Source organism: Myodes glareolus, chromosome 9 (assembly GCF_982192425.1).
Source record: "Myodes glareolus chromosome 9, mMyoGla1.1, whole genome shotgun sequence".
Taxonomy (NCBI): domain Eukaryota; kingdom Metazoa; phylum Chordata; class Mammalia; order Rodentia; family Cricetidae; genus Myodes; species Myodes glareolus.
In genome coordinates this window covers 105,817,773-105,841,407 of record NC_142034.1, presented here as the reverse complement: position 1 = coordinate 105,841,407, position 23,635 = coordinate 105,817,773, and the positions used below count along the sequence as shown (strand labels likewise).

The 23,635-nt window shown below is 41.3% G+C and overlaps 1 long non-coding RNA gene across 1 annotated transcript in view; it reads left to right on the top strand.

Moving 5' to 3' along the window:
- The window catches only part of LOC125399696 (uncharacterized), a 44,370-nt gene that overhangs the window by 5,395 nt on the left and 15,340 nt on the right, over nt 1-23,635 (top strand). The window lies entirely within an intron of this gene.

Here is a 23,635-nt window from a genome sequence, read left to right as displayed (position 1 = left end):
GAAATCCTTTAAGACAGAAAGGAGACCAGCTAAGGGGCAATTGATCACTGGGTTTGCCTGATTCTAGAGCCAGGTCACCCTGGGGCTTCATGGCGCTTGCTGTGGTGGTTTAGGGGCTCAGCCAGGGTGTGGAGTGGGATTAACACAGGGTGATAAGTGATAAGTTGATCTTTAGTGATAAGGCTGGGACACTGCTTGATTCTTGGTAGGCATGTGTTTATCAGGCTCCTCTGCTGGGCATGGGCAGGAAATCACGATGACGCTCCGTGAGAGGCTGATGCACCCCACCAGCAGACTAAGCACGTCTCCATGTCTCTGCAAAGGTGGGGAATGCTATTCTCTTTACTTGTCAAATGAATAAGACTCAAAGATACTAAATAAGTTTCCCAAGTCTACCTGGCTAAGCCTGGAGCACAGAGCCCAGGATGCCTGCCATACCTGTTCATCACCCTTTCCCATAGGCTGCCTTGGATGCCTGACTTAAATCGATTGCCTTTTAGACTTGAACTTGAGAGTCAGGTGGTTTCCATTTTCTCCTTGCTTAAGTATTCCTTTAGCATAAAGTTTAGATCAACATGTAGTGACTAGAGTTGGACTTTTATGTCCACTGATGTTTACAAGACTTTAAAAAAAGATTTGTTTTATATGTATATTTTCCTGCACCACATATGTGTAATGACTTAGGATGTCAGAAAAGGGCATCTGATTCCTTTGAAGTCGCGTTACATCCATGTGGGTGCTGGGAAATGCCTACAGTGCCGTGATGTCATAGGACTTTTATGAGTTAGCAACAATTGCATATAGATTGTGTTTTGTTAATCCAACAACATCTGCAAATGTTTAAAGAATTCAGTAGCCATCTTTAGACAGGTTATACTTTTAACATATTATGTTTTTTGACAATGATTAACGAGATAGAGACTAGAAAAACAGTTGTTTGTTGTATATCTCTATATTTGCTGTGAGCCTGTTAAAATTGTCAAGTTATGAAATCAGCCTAGACATCTGTCAGTGGGTAAAATACTTGTGGTAAATATACACAAGGAGTTTTATTCAGCTACAAAAGGAATGCCATTATGACCTTTAGAGGAAATGGGTAGAATTGGAGAGCATCATTAAGCAAAACAAAATAGCCAGAGAGAGAAACATTGTATTCTGTCATATACAGATCTAGGCTAAGAAGAAGAGAAACATTGTATTCTGTCATATACAGATCTAGGCTAAGAAGAAGAGAAACATTGTATTCTGTCATATGCAGATCTAGGTTAAAAAAAATCAAGTGAAAGGAGAAAGGGAACTATGCGGGAAGGGAACCAAGAAGTGGGGGACAGTTACAATATAAAGTGGGAGGTTTCTTACTAAAGCACAATTTGTACAAGTAAAAGTAAATAAAATAGGAAGTAAACACCCTCATAGAAACACCTAGAATAAAATATCCCACCAAACATCCAGTCATACTGCGGCCTGGTTAGGCTGGCAAAAAAGGAACCGTTGTTAGCCACAATGGCTCAGAAGCTCTGCCCAGGGTTGGAAGCCATGGGGGACCCTGCTGTCTGCACCGCTTACATCAGTTCTCTGAAAATGGGCACCCAGATGGCATCATGTTAATTCTCTGTGGAGAAAGTCACCTGCACACTGGCCTGTGTCCACTGACTGGAGATACTGTATTTAGTACCTAACCACTAAGAGGGAGAGGGTGTTTAATCATTAACTCCTTTCTTGCAAATAAGGACCACTGATGACTTGTTAAACAATTTTTACACTGCTTGACAAGCCATTCATCACAAACAGAAAGGATAGAGAAAAGCAGGAACACCAGACACCTGCCCCTCTTGGGAACATGGTAGTATTTGTATGGATTACTAGTTAACCCGTACGGATTCACTGGATGTCTTGAGGAAGCTTTTCTGTGCAGAAAGTAGTGTGGGAAGCAGGCAAGCTTTGTGAAATGTTCATCCTTCTTTGGAATGTTTTCCCTCCTGCTTTGTTCTTCTTGGTGTTTACTCCGAGAAGAGGCAGCGGGAATAACTGGCTGTACAATCTGTGGAGCTCATTTCAGCATGAAAAAATGCAGAGCATCCTGTTAAAAATAATTATTCAGGCACTGGGGAGGTGGCTCATTCAGGAAGATGCCTGTCTTGTAAACATGGGAACATGAATCCAGTTTCCAGAACCCACACTAAAAATTCTGGGCACATTACCGGGGAAGTGAAGACAAGAGAATTCCTGGGGCTCCCTGGTTAGCCAGTCTAGTCTTCTTGGGGATGCTCCAGGCCAATGAGAGTTCCTGTCTTAAAAAACAATGTGGATGGCTTCTGTGAAGCATTACAGGTTGTCCTCTGACCATCATGCATACATGTGTGCTTGTATGCACACACACACACACACACACACACACACGCCCACGCACACACACACACGCACACGCACACGCACGAGAGAGAGAGAGAGAGAGAGAGAGAGAGAGAGAGAGAGAGAGGGAGGAGAGAGAGTCCTAATAGAGTAATATAATTAATTGAACAAAGGTCCTTTTTGACTAAAACTATATAGGTCACTGACCTTGACGTCCATTTATATGATAGATGAAAGAAGATTAATGTATCAGACCCAGGAATAAGGACATGGGGCTGTTGGCTTGATAGATTGAGAACATGGCCTGTGGATCTGTGGATCTGTGGATCTGTGGATGAGACATAGCTAGGTGAGGGTGGTCTGTAGACTAGCATCATCCTATTGACAGACAGAGGCTTCTGTCCTACGAGGGCCACACAATCATTCAGTCCAAGAGAAACACACAGAGGTCTACATTAATTATAAGCCGATTAATTATAAGCTCAGGCTTCTTATTAACTCTTGTAACTTATATTAGCCCATAATACTTATTTGTGTTAGCTTTTTTGGCAAGGCAGTCACATCTTGCTTGCTCTGTGTCTGGCTTCCTCTGTGTCTCATTGATGACTGCAGAATTCTCCTGTTCTCATTGCCCTACCTCTACTTCCTGCCTGGCTACTGGCCAATCAGCATTTTATTAAACAAGTACAAGAAACAAATCTTTACATGGTAAAACCACTGTCCCACAGCATCATTCGGTACATAGTTCAACCCTAAGGGAATCACCCGTCTATGGTGCTTTGTATGCATAGGAAGAACAAGTCTTAGAAACAAGGGATGGTCCCAGTGACTCACGAGAATTTATACATTCTGTACAAGCACATTCTGAATTCTGTGGATTTAGTGGTCTGGATCCCAAGATGGAATACTTACACTAGAGGAGACAGTAAAAGCCATTGCAATGCTCTTGGGCACCTGAGACTTTTATGGTAAGAGTAAAGAGAGTGAGTAAGAACAGGGCCACCATTTTAACAGGTATAACTCTAACTAGTCACTGAAAGAATGCTGGGCTTAGGTGATGTAACACCTAAGGTAACCTCTGATGTAAGGGCAGAGGAGAATACAGTGGACACACAGGTCATGATTTCCATGGGTGTCTTTTGGTTGTTGTTGACACAATTTTGCTGGAAAAAGTATGGAAACAGCAGCTCCTTCTAAGAGGCACAGATGCTCAGCTGGTTGGACCTCTTGGTGATGGCAGTCTCCGACTTCTCAAGCAAATGTGCTGTCCATGGTGGGGAATCAAGAGCAATTCTGGAGGTAGGAAGAAGGGAAAAAAGGAAGGAGAAAGAGGAAAGGATGGAAGGCAGAAGGAAGGAAGGGAAAAGAAAAAAGAGGAAAGGAAGGAAGAGGGAAAGAAAGAAGAGTGGGGGAAGGAAGGGAAGAAAGGAAGAAGGAAGAGGGGAGAAAGAAGAGGGGAAAAAGGAAGAGAGGAATGAAGGGAAAAAAGGAAGAAGGAAGAGGGAAGGAAGGGAAGAGGGGAAGAAGGAAGAGGTGGATGAAGGGAACAGAGGAAAAAAGAAGATGGGATGAAGGGAACAGAGGAAGAAGGAAGAGGGGAGGAGGGAAAGAGAGGAGAAAGGGAACAGGGGAAGAAGAAAGAGGGGAGGAAGGGAAGAGGGGGGAAGGGAAGAAGCGAGGAAGGAAGGAAGCTTTAGTGATAGGTGGAGTCATTATAGTTCATTGCATTAACTATCCTCTTCCAAACCCATCCCAGAAAAGATGCCCAGTGGAGTCTTGGAAGAGCTATTTCCAGATTTGATTATGTTAAGCACACATCTGAGCAGTTGTGTGCACTGCTCTGTACTGAGCAGATTGCTCCACTCTGGCAGTGCAGAATAATTCCCTCAGCTGCTTGGGTTTTGGCAGCTGCAAGCTCTTAGCCAAACTCTTTTCAAAGATTTGCCTTCAGTTAAAAAGCTGCTTTGCTCATGGTTAGGGATAGGCCATATATAATGCCCTGTTTATGTGAGGATTAAGCTGTGGTTTCCATCCAATTCAGGGTGACAGAGGGTTAGCTTAAGTTCAGAGTCCCTCCTGCAGTCTGTGGGACTGCATCTCAGTTCAACTCCTTCATGAACCAAGTCTGAGGCTGTTTCCTCATGGGTGTTGAGAATTCCCCAGTGAACTTCCTGCATGCAGACTTGTTTTACAGAATCAGCTTTTGGAGACTGTGATGGTAAGTGAATACATTTATCAATTATTAAACATATTTATCATTATTATATACATACATACTGCACAATAATTAGAAAATACAGAACAGTAAAAAGAAGAGAATAAAGACAGCTGTAATTGTTGCTTTGTGGGAAGGTTTATTTTTATTTAAATGATACCATAAATATTCTATTATATTTTGTCTAGTGACATTTGGGAGTTAGTTGAGACAGATGCTGAATGGCTAGCAACTGAAAAGAATTCTGGCTTATTAGAAAGCTTAGGAATTTGTGGCAAGCTATTGTGTGACTCACATACTTTCCAAGAAGATGAATAACCAGGTTATTTAAAAGGAACAGGGTGGGAAGACAGCTTATTCAGCTCAGAACTTGCCGCACAACCATGAGTATCTGAGTTAGATCCCCAGAGCTTGTGTGAAAAAGCTGGTTACAGTGGTATGAATTTCTAATCCCAGAATTGGGGAGGTGGAGATGAGTGTGTCCCTGGGACTTTGGAGTGTCACCCTAGTCCTAATTGCTGAGCTTCAAGCTGTCTAGAGACCCTGTCTCAAAACACAAGATGGGTAGGTGGCTAACTCCTGAGCAATGACACTGAAAATGACCCTCTTGTCTCTACTCAAAGTGAAGATGTGTGTGCACCTCCCCCTGCAAACACACACACACACACACACACACACACACACACACAGAGAGAGAGAGAGAGAGAGAGAGAGAGAGAGAGAGAGAGAGAGAGAGAGGGAGAGAGAAAGAGAGAGAGTGAGAATGCAGGAACCAAGAACAGTAGAGATCAAGACTGCAGGAGGAGTTTTGCTCTCTGGATGGAGGATGTAGTCTTCTCCTCAGTCTCTTAGTATCTCTTGCTTCAGACTCAGGAGTCTGTGTGAAAGCATCTATGCATAAATCATCAGTTAGGAAATGGGGGAGACTTGTAAGGGACCGTTTTAATGTCTGGAAAGGGAATCATCAACCGTTTTTTGTTTTATATTAGTTTTTTTCCTTTGGTTTCATCTTTCCTGTTGGAGGCAGGCACAGGTGCCTGGAGACCTGTGATTCTGTTAACAGAGAAGGGCAGGGTAAGGTACCTGAGTGTTGCCTGCCAACTCTGTGCATACATGGAGCTTCTGGACCTCTTGGTTTCGTTGGGGGATGTCTGGGCCTCATACCTCTAGTACTTTCCCCTTGAACAGGTTGTCTCTGTGAAGAGAAGTCCACATAGTTACAAGCCTAACTATGGTTTCCACGACTTTGCCATCCTCCTTTTGTAGATCCAGGTCTAATGATGACCATGTTTCCTCTCTGCCTCCAGACCTGGTCACTGTCACTCTGTATACTTCTGCTCTGAGATAGTTTCATATACTACAGTTCTCCTTTATAAGGCTTATAAATTGAGAATGGGTATTGAATTTTATAAAAATACTTTCAAGCATCTATTGCTATGGTCAAGTGAATCTTCTCTTTGACCTATTATAGAAATGGGCTAAGTTTTGAATGTCCTAATATTAATTCATACTTGATTATCACATTACTTTTAGATAATTAGGTAATAGCGCTTTTGGAAGCCCCTGGAAGTACATATGAGATAGAACCATAGTAACCAAAGGTGAAACTCCATTTCAGGCCTTTTTGGTTTGATCTGCTGGAGCCTGTATGTGCTGGGTTTCTCTTTTCATTGTATCCATGACATTTACACAGGTATCTTTAGTGTCTGCCCTTTTCCATGTAAAATGGGTATACATAAATGGAGGACATCTTGTGGGAATGTCTCAATAATTAACTTACTTTCCCTATAGAATAGTTAGAGATCAGAGAGTATTAGGGCAAAGACGTTATTTAATTAAGTAGATCCCTGACCGATCAGAGCAATTTGTAACCATAGATTTTTAAAAACACTGCATAGGTAATTTTGTTAGAGTTGTTGCTTCAAAGAAGTATATTGTGTATTAAATTATGCATATTTTGGGAAAGTACATTTTCTTTCTTTAGTTTTTATTTATTCTTTATGACCGCTCACATTAAAATATGTAATTAAGGAGATGAAGAGACAGCTCAGTGGGTCAGAGCGTTGGCTCCTCTTCTAGAGGATGGGGTTTGGTTCTCAGCATCTACATGGCAGCTCACAACTCTTTGATTCCCATTTCAGGGGATCTGATGGCCTCTTATGGAGTCTAAATGGTGTGCATACAAAATATAGGCAAATAAAATAAAGATATCATTTAAATTTTAAAATAAGTTATTTTATTGAATTAAATAAAATATATTTAAGAGAAATTTTCCTGTATTTCTTTCTCCAGCAAGAAAACAAACAAAAGGGGAGGAAACACTGGGAGTGGGACAGTTAAAATGGTCAGAAGATTTATTTGGAGTTGACGGTAACTCAGAAGGAAACATAAATAGGAATTCAGTTTGCTTTAAATATAGATGCATCTTTAGTTCATACACATGCACACCATGCGATTTTGTGCTTTACCAGTGAAGAGCACATATAGTACGTGTGAATACAGCTATAAAAGCTTAATGTAGCTTCGTGCATGTATAATAATTGCCGTGCTTGGTTATCTTTACGCTAACTGACTTGCACCAGTGCAGATTCTGAGCTTGATGTGATCAGCAGTAAATCAGAAAGACTGTCTTATCCTTTTTGTGTATGTGTGTCTTGCTCCCAAATATAGACCCCACCATCTTGTGGGGATATGAGAAATTGCTTACTTATTCTGATGAAGAAAATAAATTAACTTTCCTATGATATTAGTGTGATTCTTTAATATTACTAGGTAAAAAACTTCAAAGACTCCAAAATGATTCAAATGAGTTAATAGCATCTTAATTATCTCACATCATTTTAGCAAAAGCAAGAGTGTGTCTCCGGGGCGTCTTTTGTCTCTGTAGGAAGTGACTGACAGAGCTCTAGGGAATGGATGTTCATTAATGTGCTGACTTCTTCAAGAAGAAATAAATGACTTGAGCCAGATGGACTAGCTGGGCTCAGATGAGAGAGGGAGCACTGGCGATGAGGAGGAGGGGCCAGATGTTAAGGGCAGGATGGAGAGATGGTGATCAAGCAGTTCGCTCTCTAGCTAGGTAAGCCACATATTTTAATCGTCAGGGACTGATTTCTCCTGTGGGGAAGGAGTAGAGGCATGCTTAGTTGACAGACATCGCTAACTCAAGATGCAATGGCTTTGATGTTGCTGCTTTCTTTGGAGCAAGTGTGTGGAAAAATCAGCTGACATGAAAGCACAGCAGGTGCTGTGGTTTGGGTGTAAAATCTCCTCCACAGGCTCAAGTGCTCCATCACTTGGTCTCCAGATGGTGGGAATCTTTAAGAAGTTACAGAATGTTTGGCTGGTGGAGGTGGGTCCTAATGGCTAGCCTTGAGGATTAGAACCTTTATCTGCTTCCTGGTTGGTTATGTTGTGAACAGTCGCAAGCATTCATCAACATGGACTACAACATGGTGTATGCCATCCTACTGTGATGGTCTGTATCCCCTGAACTGTGCGCCAGAATAAACTGCTGCCGTCTTCACTTTGTGTGTCATAAGTTTGGTCTCAGCAATGTAAAGTAACTAGTCCATCAAGATGGAAGATTTGGATGAGGCTCAACACTCAAGACCAGCACTGCCGTGTAAGCCAGAGGAGCTGCGAGAAAGGAGAGAACGTGCTACAGATATTGCTGAATCTGTCTGGACACTTTGTAGAGCTCTGCACTCATAAGCACTATATTTGTAGTGTTCTAGGAAGAAGGTGAATACAGGAAAGGAGTGTGTGGAGAGGAATTATGTGAAAACTGAAATTTGGCAGGGACATGATTGCTGCCCATTTATAGGAGTGTACTTCAGACAACAGAACCAAAAGGAGTGGGAAACGTGATACAGTCTCTCCCCAAACCAAGGGGAAGACAGAGCCTAAAGACACAAATGCTAACTTAAGAAAAGAAAAGAAAAAAGAACAGAGGAACAAGAGTGAGAATTTCAGAGGAAGGAAGGACTTAGGTGGTTGTTCAGAAGTGTCACCAGCCAGGACAATAGCATTGCTGGTGTGGCACACCACTGCACCATGTGATTTCAGAGTGGACAACAATGGGGGAAAATTCATCTTTGAATGCATGAAATTGGCTACTATGATGAAATACTTGAATTCTAAGGCAAAAGAGAAATTATGCACACCTTGAAAGATGGCTCCAAGAGGAAGGGAAGCAAGAACTGGACGCTCCTGTTCCTGTTGCCCGCAGAACACAGCACTCTCAGCTACTTCCCCAGCACCAGGTCTCAGAAACATCTGTTGATCAGCGGAGGAAGCGGTACAGGACACTTTGCTACATGCTTCCGTTGCTATTGAAGTGGGTATGAAGTAGAGGCAGTCTCAGTACATCCCTCTAACACACTGTGTCCTAAACGAGTCTCTGACCATCATGTTCTAGAAAGTCAAGAGATAAATTGAATCAATGATATTAAAAATGTAGAATTCATGATTGGAAATAAAGTGTTAAGTTATCAAATTAATAATTCTTTCATTAAATAATTATTACTAGCATAGTTCTAAGTTAACCAAAATATTTAGAAAAATCATTAAAGAAAAGCAAAAGCATATAATAGAAATGTGTTAGTTGATGTTCTCCAGAGAAACTGAGACAAAAGATAGACAAAAGATACACACACACACACACACACACACACATATATATGTAAAAGATTTATTTATTGGTTATATAGAGCATATTTTCCTGCACACCAGAAGAAGAAGATCTCATTACAGATGGTTGTGAGCCACCACGTGGTTGCTGGGAATTGAACTCAGGACCTCTGGAAAAGCAGTCAGTGCTCTTAACCTCTGAGCCATCTCTCCAGCCCCAAGATACATATATATATATTTACAGATTATCAAAAGATAAACAGATTGGCATGTCTAAGTTCACTTCATGGCATGGGAAGTTCGAGACTCAAGAAGGTGTGTGTTAAGGTTGAGAGGAAGACTACTGACTGGGCTGGTGCTTCGTGTAGCCCCAGGAACTTGGGAAGCCAAGGAGGAAGATCACAAGTTCCAAGTCTGCCTGGGTTACTGTCTTAGTGAGGGTTTCTATTGCTGTGAAGAGACACCATGGCCACAGCAAATGTTTTCATAGAGAAAACATTTAGTTGAGGGGGCAGCTTACAGTGTCGGAGCATCAGTCCGTTATCATCACGTGGGGAACATGACAATAGCGTACAGGCAGACATGGTGCTGGAGGAGTGCTACATCATGCAGGCAACAGGAAGTCGACTGAGACACGGAGCCATATCCTAAGCAAAGGAAACCTCAAATCCCACCTCCACAGTGATACACTTCCTCCAACAAGGCCATACTCACTTCAACAAAACCACACCTCCTAATAGTGCCATTCCCTATGGGATTATGGGGACCAATTACATTCAAAACATTACAGTTACAGAGAGAGTTCAAGGCTACCCACAGTAAGTTCAGCATTCAAAAGATTGATGGAGCCGGAGAGATGACTCAGTTGTTAAGAGCACTTGGTGTCCTTCCAGAGGACCCAAACATCTGGCAGTTCATAAACATCTACAATTCCAGTCCCAGTGCTTTGATGCCTTCTTTTGATGGTGCCTACCCACATGCAGAATACTGTGCTGGTCAGTTAGCTAGAGTCATCTGGGGAGAGGGAACCTCAGTTAAGAAAACACCTTCATCAGACTGACATATAGGCGAGTGTGTGAGGGCGTTATTTTGGTTAATGGTTGATCCCCTGGGACTAGTGCCATCCCTGGGCAGGTGGTCCTGGTTGGTATAAGAAATCAGGCTGGGAAATGTGGGAACCTGTCCTCCATGATCCTTGAGACCAAAATACTGGATGCAAATAATGTTTACGCTAACCAGCTAAGCTTCCTGCTAGTTTCGTCCTTGGTTCTGCTACAGCCTGGTACATTAGCCTGAGGGATCTATTTTACTTTAAAATGGTAATTTCTCAACCTGCCTCAAAGAAGCTCAGGCGCCAAGGCCCATCTAATCTGTCTGACATTGCTTTGTACCCTCGACCACCTGCCTGGGGAAAAACTCCCACAGAGGCCAGTTTCCCCAGCCCCCTCTGGGTGGGAGGAGTTTTCCTTTACTGGGGCCAAAGGTATTTTAACCCTGGATTTAGTTGAATAAAGGGGCATTCTCTTCTTGAGGATGACTGGAACTCTGTATCTGTGTGTGTGCGTCTTATGTTTTAACCCCTAGGACAATATGGAACTCGTGGGATGTGGGTGGCGTGGAAGGACGACCCCTACAGGGAAAGTCATGGAAAGCAAGCCATTATGGTTTGCTCCATTCCTCCATGACCTCTGCTACCATTCCTATGTCTAGGTTCCCTCCTTAAGTTCTTGCCCTGACTCCCCTCAGTGATAGACTAAGCTGTAAGCTAAAATAAACCTCCTCCTCCTCCCCAAGGTTCTATTGACCATGGTATTTACCACAGATCCAAAATGCAAACCAGGAGGCCATGACAATTAATACAAGCCCTTCAGGAATCATAGTTAGGGCCTGAAAAGCAGTCGGCAGTAACAAAACCGAGAAAAGTCTAGCAGATGAATGAAGGAAGGCGTTTATAGTAAGCTCCAGTAACCAGCTTCACACCCACACACCCACCCGAGCCAGAGCCACAGCCAACAACCCTCCCTCATGCCCTTTGCTTCTATAGTCTGCTTGTAAACAAAGCAGGCTTATATTGGTGCAGAGTTTCAGTCCATTGTTGTGGGACTGAATAATAATAGTGAAGAAATCATAATAGTGAAGAAACCTTTCACCTGCAGACCTTTGGGGAGACATTTATGACCCAAAGTATAGCACTTTCCCAAAGAGAAGAGGAGCCCCTCCTAATCTCCGTGTGTGACGCTGGTGTTTTCAGTGTTAGCATTCTTCAGGTGACTGGTGTCTGGTTACCAGGGTGACCTTACCAAACATGGAGTTGAGAAGAGGTGTGTACAGCCAGTTCTTGTGAACAGGTACAAGATGTTTCCACACTCTGAGCATTCATATATGTGTTAAACTTACACGCTTGGCTTTGTATCATGATCTTTTTAAAATCAGCATATATTAATCATATAAAACAGTGAGTTTTGTTACGACAATTCCATATATGTGTATAATGCAGTCATATTTCACCTTTTTTGCTTATACTTGCCATTTCTTTATTTATTGAATGCAGTTTCACTGTGACCTCACTCAGGTGACCTGGACTAGCTAGTCACTCCTCAGAGACAGATCCCAGAGATGGGGCGGGGGATGACTAGGGTCAGAAGATCTGCACAAGCTTTGTTTTATACCAAGAAGGTTATTCAAAAGTATAACATCTTATATACTGTTTGTGGACAAAAACAGATGAAGTCAGCAGAAACTATAATACAGTGGGATGAAGTCAGAAGGAAGCTAACTAAGCAACGTTAGTTAGGAACACATTAGCTCAAGTACATTGAAGACCACACACACCGTGGCCTTGAGATGATGACTTCAGTCTCTTCAGGGAGAAAGTAAGATTTGCAGGAACTGAAACCCTAACTCCTCTGAGGCCATGGCCATCCCAGACTGAGCCCTGTCATGCCTGCACTTGGGCAAGGGTGCAGAACTAGGTACATTTTGTGTTTTCATCAGGGCCTCTGAGAAAGCCTTGGATGGGTCTGGCTCTCAACATTCAGGCTGCCCCTGAACTTACCAAGTGGCCTAGGATGTCTTGTAGTTCCCTACTCTCCTGCTTCAGCCTCCAGAGGGCTAAGATTATAGGCATGCTAGGTCTATTAGTTTAATCTTCATTTTTGGTATATGTATTTTAAGCATATATCATTTTAAAACATTATTTGAAATTCCCAACCATTTGACTGGGAATTTAACTCATTTATATTTTTTGTCACAATAAACATGATTGGTGTTCCATCTGCTATTTCGTTTTAGGATTACAGATGACAAGGAAATGTACCTATTTATATTTATCTTTGCAAAAAATATGCTTGATTTAGCCCAATATTTTATGGTTGCCATTTTTGTTCTTCTTCATAGAGGAAATTGACTTTGATTGCCTCATCCCCTTCATTAGGATGACTTAAGTTTATCTCTTATATCACTCACAGTCTTGTACAGTGCTTTTTCTCCTTGAAACTGCTGCCAATGTGAATTTTAACTCTTATTAGAACTAAGAGTTTATTGACTTATTGTATTACTTAATTTGACACTTATATTTTATCTTTTTAAAATTATTAATTAATTAAAATATAATTATTTCTGCTCTTCCAGAAGTCCTGAGTTCAATTCCCAGCAACCACATGGTGGTTCTCAACCATCAGTAATGAGATCTGGTGCCCTCTCCTGGCTTCTATGCAGAACACTGTATATATAATAAATAAATAAATCTAAAATATATATATATATAATTATTTAATTTTCCTTCTGTCTTCTCCATCCTGTGACTCTGCTCCCTCCCAAACAAAAAGTACACTTCTCTTCTTTAACCCCTGCTATTACATATGCATAAAAATGAATAAATACAACCTGCTGAGTCTGCTCAGTGTTGCACTGGGTACACTTGCTTAGGAATCAGGGTGCTCTTCCCTGTGGAAGATTAATTCTTTTTTGGTTGTTAATTGCATGTAGCTCTTCACCTAGGATGGGCTTTGTGAGTTTTCCTTTGTCCAAGTTGGAATGGCATCTGTTGTTGGAATTCTTTAGGTCTTGTTTAGGCAACCATGTTTCTGAAATTTCATGGGTGCAGTTTCCCTGCCATAGCTAGACTGCTCAATCTCACAGAAGACCCCTTGGTTCTCTTGCTCTTACAATCTATCCACTCCTTTGTCTGGGATGTTCCTTGAGCTGGAGGTACAGGTGTTGTGTTGGAGGTGTATTTGTAGATGTGGCTGGGCACCTCATGGTCAGATGTTTATTGCATTTTGAACAGTTGTGGGCTTTCTGTAAATGGTCTCCACCTGCTGCAAAAAGAAATTTATCTGATGAGGTGTGAGAGCCACACTTATGTAAAGGGAATAGGGATGAATATTTAGAGTGTAGTTAGTAATTACAGTTGTTTAGGAAAGTGGCACTAGTAGGTGTCTAAGATCTAGGAACTTATTCGCTGTGTGTAGTTGGATAGGCTTCTAGTACCATGTGTGATTTCCCTCTTGTCAAACTGGCTTTGAGTCCAATTAGACAGCTTAGCTACTGACAAGATATAAGTACCTCTATTGCACATTTGGGTATATCTTGCCATGTTGGACATTGTTGCGGTTCATAAGTATCACAGTGAGGTGGGGCTATTGGTTGCTTTCTTCCATAGTGGCTTCCATAGCATTTTCTCATACCATGAAACTTAGTTTCCAGGAAGGAGGGCTTTTTGGGGGACAGTTCTAGTTTTATTTTTTTTGTGTTCTATGTCCAAGGTGTGTGGTGTCTTCAATAATAGGAACTCACCTTCAACTTCTGGAAAGCTACTAAGGGCAATAAAAATAGTCTATGTTGTTTTCGAGTCTCCTGGACTCCCTTGACCAACAACAGGAATGAACATTTTCTATGCCCAACACTGGGGTTTGTGTTGGATAATCTATGGCTCTTGGGGCAAATGTCATCATCCCAAGTGGTGTAACTTAATTTATACTATATATGTATGTATATATGTACATGTATATACATACACTGATAAGTAGCTTTAGGTAACTATAAAATAATCATTCATGGTATCCTTTTCAGGAATTCTTAATGTTATCTATCCTTCCTTCTTTCTTTTGTATTGCCCTTTCTCTTCCTTCTGCAACTAAGGATCTTTCACCTTTTCCCATCCCCCCTCCATATTACCTGCATCCTACCATTCTTTCTATTGGTCCTCCCGACAGTCCTTCGACAGTCCAGGTCCCTTTGGACTTTCCTGGTTTCTGAAAAATATCCCAGATTATGTACTCACCACTGGAGATTTGGAGCTAGGAATCGCAGACAAGAGAGAACATGTGGTTTATCTTTCTGGGTCTGAGTTACCTTTTTTTCTAGATCCGTTCATTTACTTGCATATTTCATGATTTTAGTTTTCATTATGGTTGAAAAGTATTCTATCATGTACACATACCATGTTTTTGTCATCAATGCATCATTTGAAGGACATTTACATGGTTTTTATTTTCTCACTATTATGAAGAAAGGTGCAAAGAATGCTGCTGAGCAAATATCTGGGGAGTTGGACATTGAGTCCTTTGGGCAAACGGCAAGGAGTGGTAAAGTTGGGTCATATGGTAGATTTCTTTTTAGCTTTTTGAATCTTCTCCACACTGATTTCCAGAATGGCTAAAACCGTTTTCAATCCCACCAACAGTGATTTGGAGTTTCTTTATCATCATATCCTTGACAGTATTTGTTGTCACTTATTTTGTTGATCTTTGCCATTGTGACTGGGGTAAAATGAAATCCCAAAATTGTTTACATCTCCTGACTTGCCAGGGATTCTGAACATTTTTTTGAATTATTTCTCAGCCATTTTATTTCTTCTTTTGAGAACTTTCTTTTCAGAACCATAGTCTATTTTTAAAATTGTGTTGGTTTCTTGACTCTTCTGTTTTTGAGTTCTTTATATATTTTGTATATTAATCCTCTATGAGATGTATAACTGGTAAAGGTTCTTTCCTATTCTACGGGTTTTCTCTTTACTCAATTGATTGTTTCTATAGCTGTACAGAAGCTTTTTAGTTTTATGAGGTTCCACTAGTGTTATTGGAATATTGGAATATTGGAATATTGTTATTGTTAATTGTTGGTCTTAATTTCTGGGCAAATGGAGTCCTTTTCTGAAAGTCCTTTCTTGCTCCTGTATCTTATAGGTGCTACCTATGTTTGGTTCTATCAATTTTATTGTTTCAGGTTTAAAATTGAGGTCTTATATGTGGAGTTACTTTTTGTGTAGGGTGATAGATATGAAATCTAGTTTCATTCTTATACATATGGCTATCTAGCTTCCCCAACACTATTTGTTAAAAGCATTTTCTTTTCTATAGTGTATAATTTTAATATTTTTGTTAAATATCAGACAGCTGACATTATATGTACTCATGTTGAGGTCTTCTATTTTATGCCATTGGCCTACATGTCTGTTTTGTACTGGTGCCACACTGCTTTTATTACTATAACTCTGTAATACATCTTTAAACTTGAAAAGGTAATCCCCACAGAATTTTAGTATTTTTTTATTTCTGTAAAAATGTTGTTGGGATTTTGATTGAGATTGTATTGAGTCTGGAAATGACTTTTGGTAGAATGGTTTTTTTTCCCCCACAATTCTACCAATCCATGACATGGGAGGTCTTTTTTTTTAAAATTCAGAGATTTAAAGTTTTCATTGAAGATATCTTTTACCTCATTAACTAGGTTTATTCCAAGATATTTTATTTTCTTTGGGGCTATAGTAAATATGAATATACCCAGAATTTCCTTCTCAGTATGTTTGTTGGTGGTGTATAGGTATGTACTGATTTTTCTAAGTTGATCTTGTATCTTGGTACTTTGCTTCTATTCAAATGGAGTATTTAGGGTATAATATCATATATCTGCATATCTGCAAGGAGGGATAGTTTGACTTCTTCCTTCCCTATTTGTGTTCCTTTGCTTTCCTTCTTTTCTTTATTCCTCCAGCTCATACTCTGAGGACTATATTGATAAAGAGTGGAGATAGAGTATAGTCCTGTCCTAATACTTGAGAGTTTTTCTCCATTTAGAATGATGTTGGCTGTGGCTTGTCATATACAGTCTTTATTATGTTGAGTTCTCCTCCCTCTAGGACTTTTATCATCAAGTTATGCTAGATTTTGTCAAAGGCCTTTTCTGCATCTATTGCAGAATGTGATTTTTATCTTTAATCCCTTTACATTTAGTGATCTAACACATGCTAAACTGTCACACTATCTCTGGGATAAAGCTGATTATGGTGAATGATCTTTTTGACATGTGTTTATATTTGGTCTGCAAGTATCTTATTGCGAATTTTGCATTTATGTTCATGAGGAATATTGGTCTGTCATTGTTGCCTTACCTTTACCAGGTTTTGGTATTAAAGCATACCGACTTCATTGAAAAAGCTTGGAAGAGATCCTTCTGTTTCATTTTTAAAAATAATTCAAGAAACATTAGTTGTAGATCTTCTTTGAAAGTCTGGTAGAGTTCTTTTGAATTCATCTAGGCCTGGGCTTTTTTGTTGCTGTTGTTGCTGTTTCAATCTTTTTATTGGTTGTGAGTCTGTTCAAGTTGTTGATCATCTTGGTTTAAGTTTGGCAGTCAGGATGAATCTAGAAATTAATTCATTTTTAAAAGAGTTTCCAACTTAATGGGGTATAGGTTTTTAAGGTATTATATTCTGGATTTTTGGTATCTGTTATAATATTTCCTGTTCATTTCAGATTCTATTATTTTGGATCAGTTGGGCTGACTTACTTATTCTCTTAAAAAACCAGCAGTTAGATTCATTGATTCTTTGTTTCGGTTTCACTCATTTCTGCTCCAGTTTTTGTTATTTCTTTCCTTCTGCTGGACTTGTGTTTGGTCTGCTCGTGCTCGTCTACTTGCTTGAGTTGCATCAATAAGTTGTTTGTGCTCTTCTTTATATCTCAGCACAGGAGCTGCTAGCTACAGACTCTCCTGTAGACGGTTTCCACCACTCTAGAGGTTCTGTTGTGTTTTCTTTTCCTTTCTGTTTAGCTCTAGGAGTTTTTGATCTCTAGTAAGTAGTGAACTCTTAAATCTCCATGGGTTTGTATACTCACTATTGATTTCTTTGCTGTTGATTTTATTTTACTGCACTATGGTTGCATAGAATACATGGATTTTCTTTTTTTCCCCTGAATTTGTTGATGGGGCTATTCTGTCTGACCCTTCACATTGTTTGTGTTTTGGGATGAGACCTGGGCATACAGACTTCTTTTGTTGACTTTGTATCTGATGTGAACACAGCAGGCTTGATTGACACACAGGATGTGATCCTGAGTCAAGCTTGGAGGTTATGGAAGGTATAGGTAGGCATTGTATTTCAGGATTGGAATGAATACACATGGGGTAGAATTAAAAGAAAAGACTTACCAGGCTGTATTGAAGCACAGGATGTACAGCTGGGCTGGGCCTGGAGGGTGGATACGGTGTGCAGCTCACTGAGTCCTGCAGGGTTGATATGGTGTGCAGCACACTGAATCCTGCAGGGTGGATATAGTGTGAAGCACACTAAGTCCTGCAGGGTGGATACAGTGTGAAGTTCACTGAGTCCTGGAGGATGGATACAGTGTGAAGTGCACTGAGTCCTGGAGGATGGATACAGTGTGAAGTGCACTGAGTTCTGCAGGGTGGATACAGTGTGCAGTGCACTGAGTCCTGGAGGGTGGATACCATGTGCAGTGCACTGAGTCCTGGAGGGTGGATACCATGTGCAGTGCATTGAGTCCTGGAGGGTGGATACCATGTGCAGTGCACTGGGTTCTGCAGGGTGGATATGGTGTGCAGTGTGCTGGGGCCTGAAGGGTGATTGTAGCATGCATCACACTAGGTCAGGATGGTAGATATGGTGTGCAGTACACTGTGACCTATGTTGACAGCATTGGGGTCATTGTATAGGGTGTCACAGTGTTGTCTCCATCTTTGCTTTACTGCCCCTGATTCTGGTAATAAATGACCATGCCATCTTTAATCACCCAAATCTGAGGAGCATATCTGGCAGTTATTCATCTGCAGACAAGCTGTGTTTTATTATGGAGTCTAGCGTCTTCGGCCTCTTTGTATATATAGTTCTCTACTTCTTCGCTCTTCTTTTGCCCTCCCTGCACAGATAGTTGTGGTGTTTTGCTGCCGCAGATTGCCTCTTCATTTGCTCTTTATTCTTTCTTTCTCCAGGTTGATCCTCTCTGCAGTAAGCCATTCTACTGATGTCCTCTGTTTGCATAACTGAGTATCTCCTTTGAAGCTTCCTGTATAGCTCTTTTGATTTTCTTCCATTCACTTTCTATATTTGTAAAGGTTGTTTAATGATTTCCCTCATCTTTTCAGCTCTCTCTGTATAGCTGGGCTCCTCAGTTGTTTACGATCGATCTTCCAGTTCTTGCCTGGCGTGCCTCTCCTAAGTTTCAGCTGAATGTTGGCCATAACAAGCTGGTGATCTGACCCTGTGCCAGCACTAGGAAATGAGGGGGCAGCTACTGGGAGACAATGACAAACATGTGGGCATGTTTGTCAAATGCCAGAGACAATGAGGACATATTAAATATTGACAGGAGTGAGATAGAAAAAGCTAACAAGAGAGCAAACTGTGAGAAGGCTCCAGAAGTGGATGACATCATGGTGGAGGAGCTGGAGGCAGCTACAATAGGCACAGGGGCTGAGATGCTTCTCAGACCCTTCAGAGAGATATGGGGACACGAAGTGATTCCCACGAAATGGAAGCACTCAGTCATAATTCCCGCACACAAGAAGGACAAGCTGGATTGCTGAAATTACAGGGACATTAGCTTGTTGTGCCATAGCAACAAGATCTTCTCCTCTGTTATCCTGCAAAGGATCAAGGGCAGAACAGAGGAAACCCTAGCAGAGGCCCAGTGTGGGTTCAGAGCTAACGGGAGCACAAGTGAGCAGATCTTCCCTTTGAAGCAACTGGCAGAAAAATGCAAAGAATTTTGAAAAAACTTATATGTCTGTTACATTGACTTCAGGAGGCATTTGATAGCATTTGGAGAAAAGAACTTTGGGAACAATGAGGTTCTACAGGTACCCAGAGAAAATCCTAAGAATATGGAAAATGCCTATAAAGATACCTTTGCATCAGTCAAAGTCTGTGGAGAATAAAGTGATCAGATTAAGGCAACCGTAGGAGTGTGGCAGGGATGTGTCCTCTCACCACTGATCTTTAATATATTCTTGAAATTAATAACAGCAACAGCCTGGAGGGTGAGGAGATAGGTGTTGCAGATAGGTGGTGTGTGAATCAGTAACTTGCATTTCGCCGACGATACAGCACTGCTTGCTGAAAGTCTAAATGAGCTGCAGACCACGGTATATAGAATGGTGAAAGTCAGTGAAAACCTTGGAATGAAAGTCAGCATCAAGAAGACTGAGATACAGCACGTGGGAAGGGCGCACAAGGTTGTTAACATTGTAATAAAGAATCAGAACCTCAAGCAAACACCCAACTTAGTTTGGGAGGAAACCTCAGTACAGAGGAAGGAACTGTTTCAGACATCAAGAGGTGGAGGTGATTAGGGATAGCGAGGACCACATTCCAGGCACTGGGAAAGGTTCAGTCAGCGAGAGACATAACGACAACAGCAAAATTACAAGTATATGAGACACTTGTCTTGAGCTGCCTCCTTTACAGCTCTGAAGCCTGGACAGTGAAACGCTCCCCTGAACGGTGACTGACTGTGTTTGGAATGGCCTGTCTCCAGAGGATTCTAGGTATTACATGAAGAGATAGGCTGCACAGTGATGACGTTAAGAAACATCTCCATCTACAGAAAGACGTAAACTACAGGATGCGGCAATGCCGCTTGAGATACTTCGGCCATGCTATGAGAATGAATGACGGCAGACATCCGGAGACAGCCCTGCTTGGAGGAGGGCATGGGACAAAATGCTGGATAGACAGCTTAAAGGAAGACTGTGGAACCTTGGGTATGACAGTAACACAAGCATCTAGGACTGCCCAGGACAGGAACAACTGGAGAACTGTCCCAAATGGGCTGCCCATGCAGGCTTAAGTATTGCCAGGACATAAATGGTGATGTGATGTACTGGGGCCTGGGGAGGGATGCAGTGTGCAGCAGGCAAGGCTGGTGGACAAAGAGGAAGGGGCTGTCTTCAGTTTTTCCAGTTTGATACTTTTATTTCATGGGGGATTCTTGATTATATCAAGGTCTGTATCAATTATATATGCATCTAATTATATCTATGTATGAATAGATACAGATATTAAGGTGAATACTTATCTGCTAATAACCAGGTAGCTGTATCTGCATTTATAAAGGGAGCCTATATAGGTATGAATATAAATATAAATACCTGCTTGGTATTTGACAACGTTCTTGTTCATTTCTTTAGAAAATCATTTCTAACTGAAGCTTTTTTTCTGTGTCTGGAGGGTGATGTTCTCTTTCCTTATGTTTTGTGTCTTTTTATAATCCTCACATGTGAATCATAACTTCACAGAAGCCTTCGCATCATTTAATTAACGATTCCACCAAAACATTCTTTATGAATAGCAAGATATGTGGCTTTTTATCACATGGGTTTTTGATCCCAAGTTATAAAGCACCAGAAAAGAGCATTCAGTCTATTTTGGAGTCTTAGAATAAAAACAGCTTTAAAAAACTTATTATGTATAGAATTTATTTTCTTCTACTGGGAACAAAGTCTAGTTGTAAGAGGAATTATAAATATAGTTAGAAAATATTTTGTATAAAGATTGTCTTATTGTGTTAGTAGTTATTTTTTTAAATTAGAAAATTAAATTTATTTGAGCATTTCCCAATATCATACTTAGAATTTGATATTTTTAATCCTAATCTATAACTTCAACATTTTAGCAACAGAAGCAATTTAAAAATTTACAAGTCTGTTTAGTGAATACGTTTAAAATAAAAGGTAATGCTTCTTTATAGTTGACCCATCCCACTGCCTTTCTCAGAAGCCGAATATTTGAAGGACATCAGCACCAGAAATTTATTACTCTCCATGAACCCATGCTCACACACAGACCTAGCAAGTCCCCATGGAAGTAGAACAAGTTCATAAGAGATGTAGGCAGCTCTCCAAGTGAAATGCCTTTTGTTTCTCAGTGTTCCTACAGAGAAACACCAGTGATGCCTATTTTTGTAGTCTAGGAGATGCATACATTGCAGGCTCTAGAGTGAAAAACACCTGCTAGTGGTGGAGGAGCCAGAGAGACTCTATTTTGACTTGAGACCAACTATCAATACCAGTGAGAACACCTGTGCCGAGAATTAGTCAGTTTCTGCCTGCTGATTGCCTGCTGTGATGTTCTCTGTGTGTGGACTGCCTCTTGTTCCCCGTACATCAGCTTCACACATCTGGGGGAGCTCTGTCAATCCCCTCCTCCAGGGTCTGTGGGCTTTGGACGACTGACTGCAATCTTCACTCCCATACACCTGGTTGAGAGCCAGGGTAGCTCACTGCACGCGTGGCTGCCTGCTTACTCTTTCTTTTGTTGCTGCAATAAGATGCCCGGCAAAAGCACTTAAGAGAGGAAGAGTGTATTGTGGTTCCAGTTCCAGGGTGTAGTAGGAGACTGCTCGTTCATTTCCCAGCCTCCCAGACATGAATAATCACACAGAAACAATATTAGTTTCAACACTTAGACCAATGACTCTAGAACATTCTTAGTTAACTCTTACACCTTAAATTAACCTATTTCTATCAGTCTGTGTATCATTACAAGGCTGTGGCCTACTGCTAAGGTTCCTAAGGTTCTGGCATGTCCTGCTCCTTTGACAGCTACATGGCATCTCTCTGACTCCGCTTACTTGCTCTCTATATCTCTTCCAACCTGGCTATATTCTGCCCTGCCATAGGCCAAAGCAGCTTTATGCTTCAACCAATAAAAGCAACACATATACAGAATGACATCCCATATTACCAGGGGAGACAGTCCATCATGGCAGGGGGATTGTGTGGCAGCAGGCAACAGGTCGTCAGAGAACTGTGGTTTCTTTGCAGTCTGACATCCCAGCTCAAGGAATGATGATGTTCATGGTTAGGCTGTGTCTTCTGATCACAATTAACCCATTCTCGATAACTCATAATTGACACGCACAAGTCTTGTTTCTTTGATAATTCCATATCTTGGTCAACTAACACCATCTTGTTAACACTTGGTTAACCATCACAAAATATCACACAACACCTATGGCCTTTGGATGGATTCTCCAGAAACACGCTGAGGCGTGGGTCCACTGGAGAAGCAGATATGCTAGGTATTACGTGGAATAAGAATTTGTTTGGGGGTTGTGACCTAGAACTATATGAACGGTCAGCTTCTGGTTGTTGCTTCATTGTATGGCACTGGGCTGACAGTTGTCAGAGCAGGCAGACAGGAAAAGGAAGCTATCTTTGCTTTAAAGGAAAAGAGTTTTTCCTATGATCTATGAGGATGAGCTGACATCTGTGGGTTTCTGTCCTGATTTCCTATCTGTAACTGTAAAAACTACCCTGACAGAAGGCAGCTTAAGGGACAAGGTATAAATTCGATTTAAGATTACAGGTTACAGTGTGTCGAGCAGCCAGGCCCACCCTCAATCAAGAGCGGAGAGAAATGAATGCACACTTACTCACTCGCTCATGCTCAACTTGGCTTCTCTAGTCTTACACAGTTTAGGATCCTCTGCCCGGGGAATGGTGTCAAACATGGTTGTCTGGGTTTCCCCATATCAACTGATGTAATAAAGACTATCCTCTAAAGATATGCACAAAGGCCAATTCATTGTAGACGATCCCTATTGAACACGATCCTTTATTGAGAGTCTCTTTCCGGGTGATTCTAGATTGTGTTGGCTCTGTTGGAGTTGACCAGCAGCTGGGAAGCACAGTCATGTATTAAATATGGCTGCAAGTTGGAGAAGGAAGTGAGATAATCCCAGATAAGGTCTCTGTAAGTGAGCAGTCGCCCTGGAGGAGGAAGCTCTGGTCGATATTGTTGTGCCTAAGTCCTGAGACCCCCCCCAAGAAGACCACCACAGAACCACAATCTTCGGAGTGCAAAAGCAAGATTTCATTTATTATGTATGGGTTAGCAGAGGTTCCTTGCCTCATAGTCTGACAAAGAAGATGGAGGGAGAAGGACCCCATCTATTTTTGTAAGGGGTTTATAAAGATAAAAACCACAAAGCAGTCACAAGATTACAGTCTCAAGGTACAGAAGTACGTATCCTATATCATAATTGGCTAAAGGTTAGGTACAGCTTAGGTGTTATTCTCTGGTAGGCTGTCATTGCCTAGGGGGTTTGTTTACCCATAGCAACTGTCCCCTGGTCATGTCCTTGGGACATCTGCTGACCCTCTGCTAACCACAGGGACTGCTTGGAAACTCAC